The 20,723-nt window shown below is 33.4% G+C and overlaps 1 protein-coding gene across 1 annotated transcript in view; it reads right to left on the bottom strand.

Moving 5' to 3' along the window:
• DISP1 (dispatched RND transporter family member 1) overlaps positions 1–20,723 on the bottom strand; it is a 244,296-nt gene that overhangs the window by 107,478 nt on the left and 116,095 nt on the right. Inside the window, exon 2 of the mRNA XM_051993364.1 lies at positions 18,189–18,227. The gene's annotated coding sequence lies outside the window, so the exon portion shown is untranslated. The remainder of the gene's footprint in view (positions 1–18,188; positions 18,228–20,723) is intronic.

Raw genomic sequence — 20,723 nt, 5'->3', positions numbered from 1 at the left:
TGGAAACCTTTGATAAATATTTACAGAATTAAGTTAAACCAAATCAAGCAAGACCCAAAGGCTCTTCTCAATGGATCTTTCCAGGGGCAGATAGGTTATATTTCTTAGGTCAAATAAACTTCCTAGTAGATACATATATAGACATTCTACTTTTTAAAGTTTTAATTGAATTTTATTTTTTTAATTAATCAAAATCTGGGTCCTTTCCCCCCTAAATCTCTCTTTCCAATGATTTCTCATTGACAGGGGAGAAAGTATAGGAAAGTTCTCATAATAAATGTGTAAAATCAAACAAAACACATTACTACAATGGCTATATCCAAAAAAAAAAAAAAAAAAAAAAGCCTCAAATTACATTCTGAATTCATTATCTATGTCCCAGAAGGTAGGCAGTATCTTTCAACATGAATTCTTTGGAATTGTGGTTGTTCATTACATCGATCAGTTCTTAAGTCTTTCATTAAGTTTTTCAAACAAATTTGCTTATTTTTACAATATTATTGTAATTGTATAAATTGTTCTTCTAATTCTGCTCACTTTACTCTTCATCAGTTCATACAATACTTCCCAGGTCTCTATGAATCCATCCCTTCCATCATTTCTTATTTCATCATTCCAAAAGTTTTCTATTACATTTGTATATCATGACTTGTGAAGCCATTCCCTAGTTGATGGGCACTCCTCACTTTCCAGTTTTTTGCTCCTACAAAAAGGGATGACATAAATATTTTAGCACATATGATTCTTTTTTCTCTTCACTCTAAAATATAGACAGACTTAATAGAGGCATCAATGGATCAAAGAACATGCAGTTTAATAACTTTGAGAGCATAGTAGTACAATGAGTTCCAGAAGGACTAGACCAATTCTCAACTCCACCAATAATGCATTAATGTATTTGTTTCTCTACAGTCTCTCAAGGATTTGCCATTTCCCCTCTCATTCACTCTTTCAAATGAACTTTACAAACAATACAGACTTCCTAGCTTATAAAACAATTCCTTGGGCTTGTTGATCTACTGACTGAGAGTTTAGCCAAGGTAAATCATTCTACCAAAATCTGATCATCTCTGGATTAACTAATAAAATCAAGTTTCTAAACTTGAAAAACTGAGGACCATATTCCTGGGCCTGAAGCAATCCCACCAATGTTTGAAGATTCCCTCAGCTCTAACAACCCTATAACATTACAACATACAGATTTTTTAAATGCTGCTTTGAATATTTTGGTAGAAGATATCTTATATCCAAAGGATCACTTAAGTTCTGCTGGCTCTGTGTTAGTAATATCTTTCAGATTTACCTGCCCTTCTAGAAGTAATATACGGAATGCTTAGCTGACATTATGAAAATTCACTGAGAGCATAGGCCTTAGTTTCTTGCCTATAAAATGAGAGGATTTGATTTAATAAACTTTCCATAGACTTTCATCTCTAGAGATTTGATCCCTTGATTCTCTTAGAACCTTGAGCTTTGCTATATCCTATCTGTGTTCATGCTGGAAATTCACTTTGTTTTCTCATCTGGAAATGTGAATGAATGTAAAAAATATTGAAAAAGTCATTTATTAAGTGATTACAATGTGCAAAGTACTGAGGATACAAATAGAAGGGAGAGTCAATCCTTTTTTTCTAAGAATTCACATTCTAATGGGGGGAACAACACATACAGGAGGTCTGAGTTCCAAATCAGATGAAAAGATCCTGTGGTACATAGGGAAATGTATGTAATATAATCTGCAGAGCAGATGGGAACATAAATTCTTTGATGTAATTTTCCCTGATGAAAGTATATGCTTTTCTAATGTTGAACATGTATAATAACATCACCTATTACATGGCATACACACACTACCCCACACTACATATCTACCAAGGACTTTGTTTTTCTGGAATGGTAATAGATTTGAAATAATTTAGTCACATTGTTTTATTTGCTCCCTCCTGAAGTGAAATGTTCATTTTTGAGAAGACTAATCAGAATCAGGGATAATAAATAGCACAATAATATTTAGATCTAAGATACATCAATGCTACACTTCTTAAGTTTTATTGATACTTTTTTTAAAATGGCACACTCATACTCACATATATCCCAACATTAAGCTCTCTTCTGTAATAAAAGAAAACATTTAAATAAAGTCACAGCTCTTAACTCCTAATTCTCTACCTAGAGTAGAAGTTTTTAACTTTTGTGTATCATGACTGCCATCTCAGAATATTTTTAACTGAACATAAAATACACAGAATTACAAAGGAAAATAGTGAAATATAAATATATACATATGGGCATACATATACATATGTATGCATGTGTATATGTTATATACATATAACACATATATGTGTGTATATAACTTATTTACAAACTGCAGGTTAAGAGCACCTAATTAACAAGAAAGAAGAGTATTCTGTCATCTCTTTTTGAGGAATATGATTGGTAGATGCAGTTAAAATCTAACTTTTGCAGTTCTTTATAATATTGTTTTCATTTATATTATTGTAGTCACTGTGTATATTATTCTCCTGATTCTACTTAATTCACTATGAATAAATGTTATATATATTGTTATAATAAATCTTTTCACATATCTCTAAATTTCTCAGATTCTTTGTTTCTTATGGAACAATGTTCCATTGCATTTATATAATACAATTTGTTCTTCTACAGTCCAATATCAATTGTGGACCTCTCACCTCTGTTTAGTTTTTTACTACTACAAAAACACTGCTTTGAATATCTTAGTTTATACAGATTATTCTATCTTTGATCTTATTGGGGTATGCCCAACAATGAGATCATTGGGTTAAAAGGTATAATTAATTTAGTGATTTTTCTCACAAGGTCACTGTGAGAATTTCAAATTCCAAATTATTTTCTAGGACAGTTAGAATAATCCACAGTTCAAACAACAGACTAACATCTGTCAAAAAGCTATAACTCTTCTAACAATGACTATTTCTGTTTTTTATTATCTTTAACAATGATATGAGATAAAATCTCAAAATTATTTTAATTTGAATTTTTCTTATTAGTTATTTAGAACATGTTTTATTATGGCTATTAATATTTTATACTTTTTTTGAAAACTTTTTCATATCCTTTGAACTTTTATCTACTGGGAAATAGGTAGTGTGCAAATTCCCTATATGTCTCAGACAACAGACAAAAATACCTTATACAAAAATTTCCCCTCACTCAATCTACTTGCATTGATTTTATTTATGCAAAAGCTTTACATTTTATATAATCAAAAATGTTTCTTGTGTCTAGTGGTCTCTAACTCTTGTTTATTTACGTATTCTTACCCTATAGAAATGAAATATCTGTTCTCTGATTTTTTTAATGATTATGATTTAATGGTGATCCTTCTAATATGATTTTTAATGATTAAATTGTCTTTTATGCTAAATTCTTTATTTGGAACTTATTTTGTTATTGATATATAATGCCTAGAAAGTTTTCAGTGTTTCTTCATAAAAAAAATGCTAGTTCTTTTATATTTATATGTGTAAAACATATGTGTACATTTGTGTGTGTGTGTGTGAATACACATATATACATAATATCTTATTAAAGAAAGTAATGTCTATGATAAAGATTTTTTTCAGGATTTTCAAAAAGATATTACCATATTTTTCCAAAAGTTTTTTTTTCTGACTAGTAATATAATAATGAAAGTTTACTTATTTTTACTTTCCTGATGTTGACTCATTCTTATATTTGAAGTATAAATGCAAGTTGGTGATGCTCAAATAATGTATATATGTACTTACAAAGTATTTGCATTAACATTATCTAGTGAAATTGAGTCTATAATTTTTCTACTCTATCACAAATTTGGGGATGAAATCTATATTTACCTCATAAGAAGAATTTGGTGCATTTTCTTTAAAAGACAAAAACTACTAATGTTTAACTTTCTGAAAAACATCCAGTCATTTTCCTTCTTTAACCATAATTTCTCTCAATTATCAAATGAGGAGTTTTAACTAGCTGATCTCTAAAGTCACTTGTAATTCTAAAATCTATGATCTAATCTTTACATAGATAGAAATATAACTAATTCCTATTTAATTTGAACTTAAAAAGTACTTGTGATCAAAATTAAGAAAAACTCCAAGGTTTTTTCTTATTTTTAAATTTGTCTTTATTCAGGCTTTTAAAAAAAAGTTTCCACAAGCTAAGTCTGAATGATATACATTTTATTTAATACTAATAAGCTCATGAGTAAATATAATTTACTAATGGAAAGGATGGCTTCACAGACCAAATTAATGAATAATAATTTTACCAGAAATATGACAAATGATTCTCTATAAATGCTATAAAATTTTATGTAAAGTCTACTAAATATTAGGTGTTTTGTGCAATTAAAATATAATTAATAAAAAAGAAAGATTTTTGCAAAAAGTCTGGACTATTTCAAGAATAAGCCAACACATAATTACTATCAAGTTCATACATTAGCATTTGAAGCTGGTGTCTAGAATGATGTTATATATTATTTATATAGTCTGGAATTGTAAAGTAAAAATTATTATTTAATTAGCTACTTCCAAGCCAAAATTAATAGTTGTTTGGAAATGAGGCTCATTACATGATTCCATAAATGCACACTGTAATGAGGTACATTACCATGCAGCTGTATAAACATATTTACTAGACACACATTCTTTTACCACAGGTGAACATTTTCCATTATAGGCATTAGCACTCTATGCATCCTTAATCAAACCATTTTGAAAATTAAGAAAAAGAACAAAATATTTTCTTATATTTCTTTCTAACAAAACATTTTCAACTTTATAAAAATGCTTTCTGAAAATAAAATTTGTCGAATTGGCCATTTTTCCTTTAAGTTTATTTTTTTTAATGTCTTCATATTTTAAAAAAAAGTCATTAAAATATTTGATTAGTATTTCTCATCAAACATATAACTTGCTTAGCATGAACAGAGCTTTCTAGGATCACTAAATCTACATCCAGAGAAATCTAAGTGTACTACTTTTTAAAAATGTGACCATTATATGTGGTTCAGTCTTTTACTAATGTCCAATTCTTCATGGCTCTATTTGAGATTTTCTTGGCAAAGATATTAGAGTGCTTTGCTATTCTTCTCCAGCTCATTTTACAAATAAGGAAACTGAGGCAAACAGATTTAAGTAACTTGCCTATGGTCAAACAGTTAGTGTGAGAGCTCAGGAAGATGAGTCCAGGTCTTGCACTTTATCCATTGCATTACCTAATTGGACTAATGGAACCATGTCTATATCAAGTAAAAGCAGAGTTCCTATATGATCAAAAAGTTTCTCTTTTCCTGATATAGCATGAACTATGAAATTAAAATAATTTTTTTTTCAAATTAACATCCTGGAAATATTCTGATAACTAAAAATATCAAATGCTATTGAACATGCCACACAAAACCAAAAGGTTTTTTTTTTTTTAATTATTTTGTTAGTGATCTATTATGAAGGTAAGTGCGTTGAAGACCAAAGAAGCAATTAAAAACAAAAATCTGGGAAGTTAACAAATATATCTTCTATCCAGAAAATATTTTCTATTTCATTTGGGGAGGTTGCTGGTTAATTGGGGGGTGTGGGAGGCTTAAAAAAAAAAATAAATAAGAAGGGAGAAGGAAAAAGGAGCTATTTCCTGTGAGTCTATATTCTGACACAGAAGGGAATACTCTAATCCTTTCTGTTTTTTCAAGGGATTTCTAAAAGTAATGTAAATAAAAGCATTTTTCTTTTTTTGTCTAGAACTTATATCCCCACCTTTTCTGATTAGGAAAATGAAATCAGCAGGCTACTTTTCTTCTGCACAAAAGGATTCTGAAGTATTTGAATAAACTGTCACAATTCATATAGATGGTTTTATTTTATACCAGCATTTCTGACACACTAATGAAGGCTGAAATATACAAGGAAAAAGAAAACTATTTGAGCATAAATTTAATGTTTCTTCACCAAAGTGTCTTCTTTTAAGGGACTGCTCAAACACAGCTCTTCTAATACAGAGGAGTCAGTCTTTTTTGCTTGGCTGTTAGCAAACAGATAGGAACCTGAAAATTTTCTCCTGTACTCAGATAAATCAATGACATGGGCTGCTAACCTTTGGTACCTTTAGATGGGGATGTCAAATATCTCTAGGACTCTCTGATTTCACATAGTTTATAGATAAATCTCAAACCACTATCTTTCTAAACAGGACTTTCTAAAAATCAGGGACTAGAACAAGTATTTAACCAATACAAACTCCTAAAATCAATGTACAATGTTGCTTTTTTTACTCATCCAACAGAAAAGGAAATGCATGCACAATGGAAAGATTTATTACACTAATTGAATTCAAGCCCAACCTACAATGATTTATTAAGTGCCTATGAAGTTCAAGGTACTGCATTTAACCTTGGCAATACAAAAACAAAAGAATTTTAAACAGTCCCTGCCAACAAGAGACTTATAAGCATTAAACTTGGGGTGGTAGAAGATAACATTAAAAAAAAAATAAAATTTCTGAAAAAAAAATGAATGAGTGCCAGTCTTAGAGTTAGGAAAAATTTGAATCCTATTTCAGACACAGTTATCAGCTGCCAAGGGACAATGACTCCCATAAGTTCAGTTTCCTCTTCAGCAAAATGAAATAATAACAGAGCTTAGCTCATAAGGTTAATATGAAGATCAAATGAGATAATATATGTAAAGCGTTTTGCAAATCTTAATTTGTCATATTACTAATGATGATTTAGAGAGGTGAGGGTCTGATTTAGAATGGCAGAGAATGCTCTATTACGGTGAAGATTTAATAAAGAATGCAAAGAGTCTGACCTAATGCTAAAGGTCTGATTTAGAATGATGGCTCTGTTAGTGGCAAGAGGTTGGATTTGAGAGGTATTGTGAACAAGGTATAGGAGCAAGATTTGACAATTGAGTAGATGTATGGAGTGAAGGCCAGTGAAGAGCTGAGATTAATCTCTTTGGAACCTCAGATAACTCCCTTGCATTTATCTATTAAAACCAATTTCTCATCATCAATAAAAATCATAGATTCCATAGATTCTTTGAATATTTGCAGATTTCAAATGAGAAAATCAAGTCTCAGGGAGATTAGTGAAATCATTTGCCCCAGCTTTCAAATGACAAGTTATTAAACTTAGATAATTAGAATTAAAGGGGGCTTTCCAATCCCCTCATTTTACAAACAAAAGAAATTGAATTTTTTAAAATAAAGAAACTTTATAAATAAAATTTTTGTAACTTTCTCATGGTTACAAAGTAATGAAATGTCAAACTATGGACTAGAACCTAGATTTCATGAGTCTAGCCCAACATATCCATCTCTACTTGAACCCAATTCAGCTGTCTTCATGGGCACCAGAACAAAATGTTCTTATCTTCCCATTCTACTGGAAGAAGTCTTCACATGCTTACAGTAGTCAATTTCTCACAGATAGGTTTGAGACCCACTGGTTACCCTCAACCTGGTTTAGCCCATCAACCCAGATGGTTTACTGGATTATGGCCACCATGCTACAGCTTCTTGGAGCCACAAATGAGAGTTGAATGTCAGGTAGACACCAAAGGTGGATAATTAGTCCTGAAAAGCCTTCACTAGTTCTTCTTGAACAACTCACATAACCCCAGGGGGACAGGGCACTTAAGGGGAAGCAGGAAAGGCTTTGCAAAAGGATAGTGTGACTGAGTTAAAGAAAGCTAAGGAGGCTAAAGATGAGAACCCTCCCCCCTTCTTTACCAGAAAAATTGAGGATATTCACCATGAATTTCTTCTCCCCTTCTCCACAGATCATACTATTCTGATATCATACCCCACTATTTCTTTCTTCAATTTCTGATGGATAAGGGCCTTTTCCCTGCTAAGGTCAACCCTTCTACTTGCGCCCTTGATCTCAATACTTTCTGCTTCTCCAGTAGATTGCCCCCAATATCATCCTTACTCTCTCTCCCTGCTGCCAGTTTGTTCTAGAAAACAAATAAACAAAAAATTTCATATCACTCTAACCTCAAATAAAAATCTTCTCTTAATGCTACCATCCCTGCTAGCTAAGTTCCTGTATTTCTACTTCCCTTTTCTGAGAAAAAAAAATTGCTTACTCAGTCTTCATTTCCTTTTTTTTCACTCTTTTCTGACCTCTCTGCAATTTGGATTCCAACTTCATTCAACTGAAAGTGTTCTTTCCAAAGTTACAAATTATCTCTTAATTTCAAAATCTCAAGGCTTTTTCTTAGTCTTCATCCTTGAGCCTTCTGTGCCACTGTTGATCATCTTATCTTACTAGTGACCGCCTCCTATCTAAAGTTTCCTGACATCACTCTCTTGGTTCTCCTACTATCTGTCCAACCATCCAACATCGAACATTTCCAACTAGTTGTCCTATGAATCACTCAGATTCAACATATCCACAACCAAATTCATCATCTTTTACTACCTCCATACCATCCCTCTTCTACATTTTCCTACAACTATGAAAGATATTCCCATGCTCTCAGTAACCAGATTCATCCTTTCTGGATCCTTTCTCTTATTTACCCCATGTAGTCAGTCAGTTGCCAAATCTTATTGTTTCTACCTTTACAATATCATATATCTATAAATATATATGTATGTACAAGATGAGGTGAGATCTTTCAAGACAGTTATAAAAATAGAGTAAGGCTTCATCTACTTCAGAGTTTGAGTAGGCCTGAAGGACTTTAAAGATTGAGTCAAGGGAATACCTAAATCCCCTTCCTGCTATCCTCCCATGACATCAGCATCTCCCTATTTCAGTCAAATATGGGCAACTACGTACTTATTGGTCAAGTTCAATTTCTTGGGTAGTTCCACGTTTAGAATGTAAGATCCTCAGCCAATGAGGATGAGGATCAGTGGTGGGAGAGAGTATTTGTGTTAGGGATTAAAAGTGTTGACCCTGCTCCAGAAGGTGCTTCCTCCCTTCAATTGTCTGCTGGACAGGTGGGACACCCTTCTCACGAGAATGTATAATAAACTTTGCTTTGCTTCTAGAGATCTCTTCAGCTTTTTTTTTTTTATTACATGATGACCCCTTACCATTTCTGAACCACAAAAAAATGTATATATGTAAACACTCAATATATTCATATGTGTATATATATATACTCATATAGCTACAACCTATTTCAAATCTTTATTACCCTTAATCTAGATTAATATAAAAGTCTTCTAATTGGTCTCCCTGACTTTGTCACTACACAGCTACCAAAGTGATTTTTCTAAAGCATAGGTTTAACCATGTTATGCTCACCACCACCACTAAATATCCCATCTTCTCAATATATACCAATGGCTCTCTATCACTTCAAAAATCAAATATAAAATGTTATTTGGCATTTAAAGCCCTTACCAAACTGGCCCCTTTTCTGCCTTTCCAGTCTTCTTAAACTTTTCTTCCCCCTACATACACAATTCAGGTAAATTGGCCTAAAACTGTTCCTCCCATGTAATATTCCATTTTCCAATTTCAAGGCTTTGCACTGACTAGCCCCATGACTGGAATTCTTCCCTCTTGATAGTCTGGCTTTATACAAGATTCAGCTCAAACTCTGTAGAAGAAGAGTTTACCAGTCTAGCCAGAAGAAGCTTACCAGTCTAGCCAGCCATTTAACTTCTAGGGATCTGCAAGCAGAGTGAATTCAGAGCTGGACCAGGATACAGGATACAAATCCAATTTCAGATACTAAATAGCTATGTGACTCTCAGCAAATCATTTGATCACTATTTGTTTCCGTTTCCTCAACTATAAAAATAGGACTCATAGTAGCACCTACCTTACAGGGTTGTTATTAGGATTGAATGAGATAATATTTGTAAAGTGCGCAATACATTGTATGACAAGTAATAGGTTTCTTCATTTCCCTTTTCCCTTCTAAGTTGTGTTTTCTCAAGGAAATTTTTTTAAAAACTATTCTCTATTAATTTAAAAATAATTATCTCTTGTTAAAATGAGCCCCCTGCTTTCAAGAATCCATTTGCAGACATATGTACCTAAGATAAAGGTGGAGACCTTTCATTCCTCAAGCTAATTTCAACTGCTCTTCCAAGAACTACCAAGAGTAATAGCCCCATTTATGCCAATAAGAATGAACTTAACACAGAACTTTGGCTAGATGTCTTTTTTGTTTGTAATTTCAGAAAAGGCTATAAAATGAGAATACCTTAAAGGTCAATCTCAATGTTTTCATTTTCTTTCTCCATATGCCTATGCCTTCTATGTTCATCTCTCAGCATCTTCTTTTCTGTACACTCTTGCTTTTGGGTAACTATGTATCTATCTCTTCAGCTTCTCCCTCTGAACTTCATTCTCCCATTATTTTTCCCTTCCCTTTATTTAGTTTCCTTAATTAGTGCAATATAGAATTGAAGGCCACTTTTTATTACTTGTTATATTTTTTTAATAGTTTCTACTTCTTTGTTCTTAGGCAATATGGTGAAATGGAAAGACAGCCAACCTTGGAGTCAGAAAACCTAAGTCCAAATATTCCTCTGACATACACATTCCAGATGTGTGACTTCAGAAAAATCACTTAACCTCTCCCAGACAGGCAAGTCTCTAAGACTATAGGTCTTGCAGCGCAAGTAATGATCTGTATTAATGTGTCCCAACTCTCCAATAAATAGCCAAATGATAAGAAATTTTCAAAAGAAAAAAATATAAATTGACAACCATGTGAAAGAATGCCTCAAATCCCCAAGAATAGGGGAAATGCAAAGCAACTGTGAAATTATTTACTTCATACCCAGCAAATTGGCAAATATGATAAAAATTGGAGAAAATCAATATTGACAAGATTATGTAAAGGTATACTAATGCCTTGTTGGTAGATCTGTGACTTTTCTAGAAATATTTTTTTTATAATTATCCTTGAAATAAATTTGGAGTTATGCAAATAATAAGTAGCTAAAATATCCTTAAAGTTAAACCTAAAGATTCTACCACTAGGCATAAAACCTGGGACACTGACAAAAAGGATGGCTCTACATATTCTAAGTATTCATTAAATTTTTTTTTTTGTAATAACAAAGAACTGAAAACAATTGCCCATACATTGGGGAATGGCTAAACAAATTTTACCAGATGAATACAATAGAATATTACTGTGATTAAAAAAGCAAAAACAAAAGAAGGCAAAGAAGTATGGAAAGATCTTTGTGAACTAATGCAAAACAAAGTAAATAGAACTAGGAAAACAATAAATGCAATGACAAAGATGTAAATATAAAGAACTACCACAAAACAAAAAGGAATGATGAGAAATTAGAACAAACTTTGCCCCAAAGAAGGTGAACGGAATAAACTGAGTAAAGACCTTTCATAAGAATATGGCCTTGATCTATGCTCTAATTGTAATTTGAGACTTTGTAATAACAAGTTGAGCTACAGCTAAACTCTTCAGGTTTTTACTTAGATAACCAAACATTTCCTTCCTATCTGCCCTCCACACTCTTAGTTAGCATTTTAGTACTTAATGGATGAAAAATGTGTTATTTACTAGTATTCTCTGGTTTCTGGGGTAGATTTCCATGTTTAGGTATAAGCTTGAATTCCCTCAGACAATTGGAGAAAAGTTTGGGGAATGGGGGGCTTTTGGTTAGGATCTTAAAGTTATAGAACTGTTAAAACATTTTAGCAGATTCTGGGGTTTTTTGAGACTAACTTTTAAGTTGTTTGACCCTATCTTTGAGTTAGCAAACGTGAGTTAGTCTATTTTATTTTTAAGTAGGTCTAATTTACATGACTAAATGCCTTCTGAGGACCTGAACCTGAGGCTTACAGAAAAACTACACAAGGAAAAAAAAAACACCATCTCTGGGATTTTCCAAGCTTCTCTTCCTTGGAGAGGCTTGTGGAATCTGTCCTGGCTAGGCTGGTGTCCCCAGCTGGCCTGGAATCTTCTGGGGTTTGCACTGGTGCCCCAATATCTTTGACGTAGCTCCTCCTTTCCTCCCTACATTTCTGGAGGATAGACTCGTCACTGGCCTCAGACCTGCAGCCAGATATCTAGGTCCACATTTCTCTAACCCTCTCCCCGAGGATCCTAAACTCTGCCAATTTCTTAAAGCCCTGTAAATGGACTTAAAAGGGCAGTTTTCTGCCACCCTAAATTTTGGGGCTGTGTATATTACTAGAAATTTAAATCTGTATTTGATTTGATTTAATTTTTTTAAAAATTTGGTTCCGTGGTAACTTACCTAAAGAGGTCACATGTTTATATCTCCTAATTAGATGAAATGTTTAAGTTACTATGTTGCTTGCTAAATTGCATATTGGGCAATGTGCTTTAACATTTTGTCAGCACAGCTGGCTATATGATATAAATTTTGTGAAATTTGGTCTAAAGCTATTTAGATATTACCTATATTTTGAATCTTAAGATCTTGCTTCTCTCTTTATCAAAGAAGTAAAAGCAAGAAAATCTGGTGTATAGGGATATGTGTAACTGTAAAACAAAGTGTACCTAAGTATTGATTGGTAGAGACTATTAGTTCTGAAAAAGGAGCATATTTTATTTATAGAATTTTATAAAAAAAATAATGGGGAGGGGCAATTAGGTGGCGCAGGAGATAGAGCACCAGCACTGAAGTCAGGAGGACCTGAGTTCAAATCTGACCTCAAACACTCAACTCTTCCTAGCTATGTGACCCTGGGCAAGTCACTTAATCTCAATTGCCTCACCAAAATAATAATAATAATAATAAGGAGGAGGGATTGCAAATTGAGCAGCAATTCCACACACACAGGGCATCTGGGAAAGTGAAAAGAATGAATTGGATTCTTAAGAAATGACATTACTAAACTGATGTTAGAGACTTAAATTGCCTTGAATGAAATGTTTGCCTGCTGCTTTATTAAAAAATTAGCACTGTTTCTAGAAGTGATCTGGGACTTTCCCCATAGGAGATTGGTTTATTTTATTTGGGAGGAAAAAAAGAAAAACTCTATTTTGAAATAAAGGATAAGTTTTTAAGGAATTATTTACTGATAATGTCCTCATCCCTTTCAGCCCTTAGGAAGCAAGGATTATTGACTCAGACAACATCTTTGGAGTTTGCAATTCCAGGAGAGTGGGTGTTTACTAAGTCCTGGAAGTAGCAGAGTGGGAAGGACCTTACCAGACATTACAGATGACTGAGACTGAAGTTTGGAGGCTGAGAACACCAGGATTAAAGAACCTGTGAAAGAACCTCAAGAATGGATGGTTAAGGACAACTAAAATTGACTTTGCAATTAGAAACATTTTGATGGGAGGGAAGATTAATTGTGCTTAGAGGAATTTTAACACTATTGGTGTTGTACCACTTATTTATATTTCTAGAAAAGCTTATAGAGATATCTCGATTTAAAGAGGTTGAATCAACATTTATGTAGGATGGAGAAATTATTAATATTAATTCTGATAGGAATCTTTAATGTGAAATTAGAATAGCATATTCTATATTCTATGTGAGTTTTAATTGATTGTATTGTGTCATTTTAAAGCTGTTCCCATTGTTTAGGAAGATTCTGAGAACAATGGTCTATGACTTTGTCCCTTTGAACATGTTTTGATATAGACTGGTTACTGAGCATCTTAAAGTGTAATGCTGAATTTAAAATCAGCTGTGAACTTTCTAGGATGAATATCTTACTGTTATCAATGTAAGATTATATTCAATACTTATTTAGGATATGTGATCCTTGAGAGCTAAATTCACCTAAAGCTGTGATTAATGAGACTTGCTATTTAAAATAAAATCGCTTAGGATTATAGATGCTATCATTTGGAGTTTTGAATTCAGATATGATTGTCTGATGGATCATGAAGCCAGCAATCCACCATCTTAAAGGAATATTCCACAAGCTATTCAGAGGAATGTGATTCTGAATTGTTATAAGTGGTCATTAGTATCTGGGCAAGAATTGGGAGGACAACTTTGGCCTCTGCTTAAGGTAGGATCCTTCTGACTCAATTTACCTGTGGAACCTGATTATTCCTGAGTCTGGCTATAAGGTGGAATTATTATTGCATTCAATTACCTAAATTCAAACTGAGCTAAGGATGCTGTATCCTGTCATGGATATGCTCTCAGGCTGAGGCCTGAATGACCAGTTTTGATGCTATTATAATCATGTCCCTGCTTTTTCTTCTTATAGCAAATTTCTATAAATAGGGGAAATGTTCAGTAGAAAGCATGAGCATAATTCAAATATGTAATATCTTGAGGTTTCCTCTCTGAAAATATGTGGTCATTATATCCTAAATAAGTAGGTAAGTGAGTATTTGGCCTAGTCATCCATCTGTTGCTAGATATATATGTCTTGTCTGTTTCTTTTAGCATTTCCATTGTTGCTGACTTTCCTGATAGACATCTGTATTTGTGAAGAGTTATCTACTTTAATTACTGGGAACACAAATGGGTTGGGGTGATAGATGGCCCCAAATGGGAACTGGGAATACAGAACCCTAAACTGTATAGTAAACAGACATATTAAACACCAGGTCATGGCCGAAATAATTATTAACTAGAAGACAAAGGCACTGGATTTATTAGCAGACCAGGTCACTCATTCAAGAGAAGCAGTACTCCAGCATAGATTGGTATTAGACTAGTTGTTGGCTGAAGAAGGTAAAGTTTGTGGGAAATTAAATTTTTGCTGTATGAAAATTGATGATAATGAACAGATAGTGAAAAAAATCACCAAAGACATCAGAAAATTGGCCCATGTCCCATTCCAGACCTGGTCCTCACTGATGTGATCTATGGTATGGGGTTTGTTATCAAATTATGGCAGGCACCCAAAGTATTATGAAGAATTCACAATGGTCATTTTCTTTGGCAAGGGATAGATTTATTTGGGGGAATAGGTTACAGACAAAATGAAGGGATAAAATAGAGACCAAGAATAGTAAATATGAAATAGAGTTGGGAAAGCATATAAAAGACAAGTTTCTCAGTGGAATTCATAATTAGTGGAAAGGGAGTACCCATTTTAGCTGGCTGCAAGGAAGAGAAGTGGGGTTGGGAAGCATAGTGGGGTTGGGGAGATATCACATGGCATGGGGGAAGAGAAAAGACACTACAAGGCAGAATGCTTTGTGGGCTGACCCAAAGGAAGGAAGCAGCCACGAGATGGCCCACAAGTAGGTTTTAGAGGGAAAATTTAATCTAAGGATCACCAGTAGAATTTCCACAGAAAATGGATCTCAGGAGCTTGATATAACTTGGATTTCTAACTGGATTACCTTTAGAGGATGGGATGAAGAAACAAAACTGAAAACATTCTTTGGAGCCTACTTAGAACTGTAAGTGGAATCATACTATTTCCTGTCTGCCTGATGCAGCATATCACAAAGGTAGTACAGATATCACTGATCAGAATAAAAAAGATTGTACAACCTGAAGGGGGAGGTCTAGTTAAACTTGGAATAGTAAAAGGAAGAGATGGACCCTAGTAGAGAAAAAAGGACACACCTCTAGGGGGGATTAGAGATTAAGAACAAGATGATTGAGGAAATGTATCAAGAATGGTATAAGAGGTCTTCAAAAGCTAATAAAAAGGAGGAACTAAATGGGGTAAACTGAGTGAAGACCTCTCATAAGAATGTGGCCTTGACCTATGCCTTAATTGTGATTTAAGATTTGCTCAACTAAAAGCTGCAGGTATTCCATTATTTTACATAAACAACATTTCCCTTCTGCTCTCCCTCCCCCCCATACACACCTCTTAATTTGCACTTAAGTGCTTAATCGGTAAAGAGTTTGGGCCATCAGCAAAGCAGGATTTTGTTGCTTTATCACATTAGATCTCATAGCTACAGTAGGACATAAAAAAGGGCTTGTGGTCAGGTCCCCAGAATGATCCCTGAAAACAACTGCTCAAAACCCCTGAAGCTTGGGACAGTGCAGCCTTCACCCTGGAAACACACACTCAAAAGATGATATCAGAAAAATAAAAATTGGGCTCAGGCCACGGAAGAGATCAAAAGGGACTTTGAAGGTCAAGTAAGAGAGATAGAGGAAAAAGTAGGGGAAAAATTGAGAGTGGGTACAAAAGGAAATACAAAAAACTAATGAGAAGAATGCCGTAAAATGCAAAATTGGCTATTTGGGAAAAGAAGTACAAAAGCTCATTGGGGAAAATAATTCCTTAGAAAATAGAAGTGAGCAAATGGAAGCTTTGTAAGAAATCAAGATATAACAAAACAAGCCCCCTCCAAAAAAATGAAAAAATACAGGGGAAACGTGAAATATCTCCTTGGAAAAACAACTGAACTAGAAAATATTGGTCTACCTGAAAGTCATGATCAAAAAAAGAATTTAGATATCATCTTTCAAGAAATTATCAAAGAAAATGTCCTGATATTCTAGAACCAGAGAGTAAAATAGAAATTGAAAGAATCCACCAATCATCTTCTGAGATTCCAAAATGAAAACTCCCAGGAATATTATAGTCAAATTCCAGAGTTCTCAGGTTAAGGAGAAAATATTGCAACCATCCAGAATGAAACAATTCAAGTATAGTGGAGCCACAGTCAGGATAACACAAGATTTAATAGTTTCTACATTAAAGAATCAGAGGATATTGAATAATATATTCTGGAGAGCAGTGTAGCTAGGATTACAACCAAGAATCACTTGCCCAGCAAAACTGAGTATAATCCTTCAGAGGAAAAGGTGGATATTCAATGAAATAGAAGATTTTCAAATACTCATGATGAAAAGACCAGAATTAAGTGAAAAAACAGATTTTCGAATTCTGGGCTCAGGAGAAGCATAAAGAGGTAATCAGGAAAGTAATATTGACAGGGGTGTGAAACTGTGTTCCCTATAATATGTAAAATTATCATTCTGAAATTGTGCCCCCTTTTGAAGAAGAGAGATCAGGATCTTCCCTGCTCCAGAGAGTCTAGAAGAAGGTACATCTTCCCAGAGTGAGATAAGCAGTATCATTCAAGGGCAAATCAACTCCCATTGATCTTTTGGGGAGTCACATTTTCATTCAAGAAACTCTATTTTCATTCAATTGGGAAACCCTTGTCTGACAATCAGTTCAAACTGCCCATGAGATCTGCTCATAAAATAGATTTCTATTTACTCATTCTTTGCAGAATGTACAAAGTAGCATGCTTTGCCTCTGGCATAACTGCCAGGATTCTTGCCTACTGTGAAGACATTCTTTTCTCAGTGCCAATCTCCTTTTCCCTCATAGGACTTTGCCACTTCCTAGCAAAGCTTACTTCTCATCCAACAGTAAACTTCCCTTTTGCCATTCAATATTTCAGGTTTGTGAATTCATTCACAAAGGACTGTGCCGACCAGAAGGGGATTCCCACACCTCAACTATCTGCACTGCCACTAACCTCATCATATCATAAGGAACTTAATTAGGTTTATCTGTTTATATTCTTAAAAGGGAAGATGACACTTGTAACTTATTAGAACTTTATCATTATTATGGCACAGGTATGAGTTGAATATGAAAAGATAATATCTTTAAAAATAATGAAATCAATGGGGAAGAGAGGAATGCACTGGGAGAAAGGAAAAGGAAGAAGTGAAATAGTTTAAAGTATCTGCCATAAAAAAGAGGAAAGAAAAAGCTTTTATAGTAGAGGGGTAGATTAAATTCAATTCAATTAAAGTGAATAAAATGAATTTTATAGTGAAACTATATTGCGTTTCTCTACCTCTTTTTAAATAATTATCACAAAACTAAGGCTGGGAAAACTGGATTTAATATTACTGGAAAGATGAGACAAATAATGAAAATGATTAAGATTTAAATAGATGTCATCTCCAAATCTATGTCTCATCTAATGAAATCCTTTAACACTTAACATGGATTGAAAGCATAAATCTTTAAAAAAAAAAAAAAACAGAAAAAAACAGAAAACTGCAGAAACCTTCTAATGACATTAATAAAAGAGGTAAAAACCTGAGATTTAAAAAAATAAACAGAATATGTCTTTTGAGGAAGTCATAAGCTTTAGTATAGCCCATTTGAGTTTTTAACATCTAATCTTCTTTTAGAACTAACTACCACATTTAATCTAAAACTTCACAGTAAAATCTTAGAAGACAAATAAATATCAGGAAGTAATGAAAATATTTCCATTATAATTCATAATAGATTTATAATAACATTTCATTAATTGAGGACTCACCTATCTGATAGTCACATCTATCAGGACACAGCAAAGAACCTGAAAGTAAGGAAAAACCCATGTGAGCAGCCAAACATGTCATAAAGTCTACGTACTAAAAATCAATCATACACTTTACACATGGGACTACCCCTCAAGATTTTGCTCAAAACCCATTTAGTCTTATTTATCACTTAAATTTAGCAAGCTTAGTCAAATAATTCCCAAGTCCTCAGCAAATATAAAGCAGGTTAGAAGGGGTAGGCTCCATCAAGGCCCAAGCCAGATAAAGGAATTAAAATCATAGCTTCTTAAGTCCATTTTGCATTGAGGCAAACTACTCTACAAATATTAACAGGCCCAAGAGCAACAACTGTAATAATATCTTCTCAAAATGATGATATTATTAGTTAGTTGTTTTTTTTTTTTTTAACAGTTTGAACTTATATAGGGCTTAGTTTAATTTAAGCTATCAAAATGTGTTAAACTATGATCAGTAGAGTGCACAGAGAAATAAGTTACATCCTATGGTCCTGAGCCGGTTTATGGGACTTGTTTATGCCCTAGAGCAAAGATTGATTTTCCCCTTTCTAAATAAAGTTTTATCATATTTTAACATGTAAAAAGCATTCTTTGTACTATAAAACATATACTGAAAAATGAGATTTGGCCCTTAAGTAATAATTTACTGACCCTGGTAGAATTTGTTTAAGAATGAAGGAAAGTAGGGAAAATTTCAATGTCAAATTGGGAAATAATTTTTTTTTCTTTCTTTCTTTTTTTATTAATTATAACTTTTTATTGACAGAACCCATGCCTGAGTAATTTTTTACAACATTATCCCTTGCACTCATTTCTGTTCCGACTTTTTCCCTCCCTCCCTTCATCCCCTCTCCCAGATGGCAAGCAGTCTTTTATACATGTTAAATATGTCACAGTATATCCTAGATACAATATATGTGTGCAGAACCAAACAGTTCTCTTGTTGCACAGGAAGAATTGGATTCAGAAGGTAAAAATAACCTGGGAAGAAAAACAAAAATGCAAACAATTTACATTCAGTGAAATAATTTCAGGGAAATTTAAAAAATATATATTGGTCCTAAAAGGAAAACCCCTCAGATATCAAAAACCTTTGCAACTTAGATAACTCATTGCTGGAAGTACTAGCTAGCTAAAGTAATGACATACTTTGATAAAACTGGATTTATCCATATTCCATTTAAGCCATTCTCTTGGTAGGACTTCTTCCCCTCATTTTTCTTATCTCTCTTATTTGTAACAAAGAACTAAATTATCTAGTTAGAAATTTAAAGCTACTTGCTCTATCCTGCTTCCAATTTTAGAATTATTTCACTGCTCATTAACACCTCCAACAGGAAATATCATGAAATGCAAGTGATTTCATAAATGACTGATGAAGTTAAAACCATTGACTTAATTAAGATTTTGTTTTATCCATTTTTTGTCTCAATTATACGAACACACATAATCTAAATTGGATGTATATATAAAGATATGATAAAAGAACAATTTTACAGTTTAAAAAGAACCCAAAAGGAATCTAAAAGTAAAATTCTGTTTGGATTTTAAAAGGATTAAATTATCTAGAATTTAGAATATCACTAATTGATCTAGTTTATATGGAAGACTTTTTAATCTTTACTAAACAATGGAGTATAATTACCTGGGATTTTAAACAAAAACCTTTGAAGGATGTTAAAAATGAGAGAATTGCCTTTTGCAGACTCTTAGTAATACAAAAGCTCTGTTTAGTCTACAGAACCCAAAACTAAATTTCCAAAAGCTCCTGCCAGATACTCGTAGCTTAAAGCAGGACAAAGTACTGACCCTTTGCAAAGAGAGTACAATTTCAAATTTTTATCTTGCTCTTTTGCTCAGCAGGAGAACACAAGTTTAAAGTGTTTTGTTTGTTTGTTTATTTGTTTGACAGAAGAGAGAAAAGGGGGATGACTTCATTCTCAGAGAGATGAAAACTTCATCTACTTCAGATCATATAGATCAGGTAACTATATCAGGGGTCCTCAAAGTATGGCCTGCGGGCCAGATGCGGCAGCTGAGGACGTTTATCCCCCTCACCCAAGGCTATGAAATTTCTTTATTTAAAGGCCCACAAAACAAAGTTTTTGTTTTTATTATAGTCTGGCCCTCTAACCGCAGTGAACTGGTGCCCTATTTAAAAAAGTCTGAGGACCCCGGAATCATCTGAGAGTACCACATGGCTCACTAAAGTTTTAAATGAATTGCTCAGGTCATATAGCCAGGATATAGGAGAAGCAAGATTTAAATGCAGACCTCCAAAGGTCTTCCTAATTCCAAAGCTAGTGTTCTATCTAGTCTTTCATCCTTCCTCTCTTGGAGTCTATAATTATAATTAAAATATATATTTCTTTAGTGTTTTCATACACTGGGACAAAGTCAAAGCAATACATAAACTTAGGCAAGCATATTGAAATTGCTTCTTAGGCTATTGAAAACAGATAACTTTTTAAACTTCTATTAAAATTCTTCCCAGTATCAGATTTTAAAAAGCTT

The sequence above is a fragment of the Antechinus flavipes genome, chromosome 4, assembly GCF_016432865.1.
Source record: "Antechinus flavipes isolate AdamAnt ecotype Samford, QLD, Australia chromosome 4, AdamAnt_v2, whole genome shotgun sequence".
Lineage (NCBI taxonomy): Eukaryota > Metazoa > Chordata > Mammalia > Dasyuromorphia > Dasyuridae > Antechinus > Antechinus flavipes.
The sequence above is the reverse complement of the archived record's forward strand: the minus strand, read 5'-3'. Positions and strand labels throughout refer to the sequence as shown.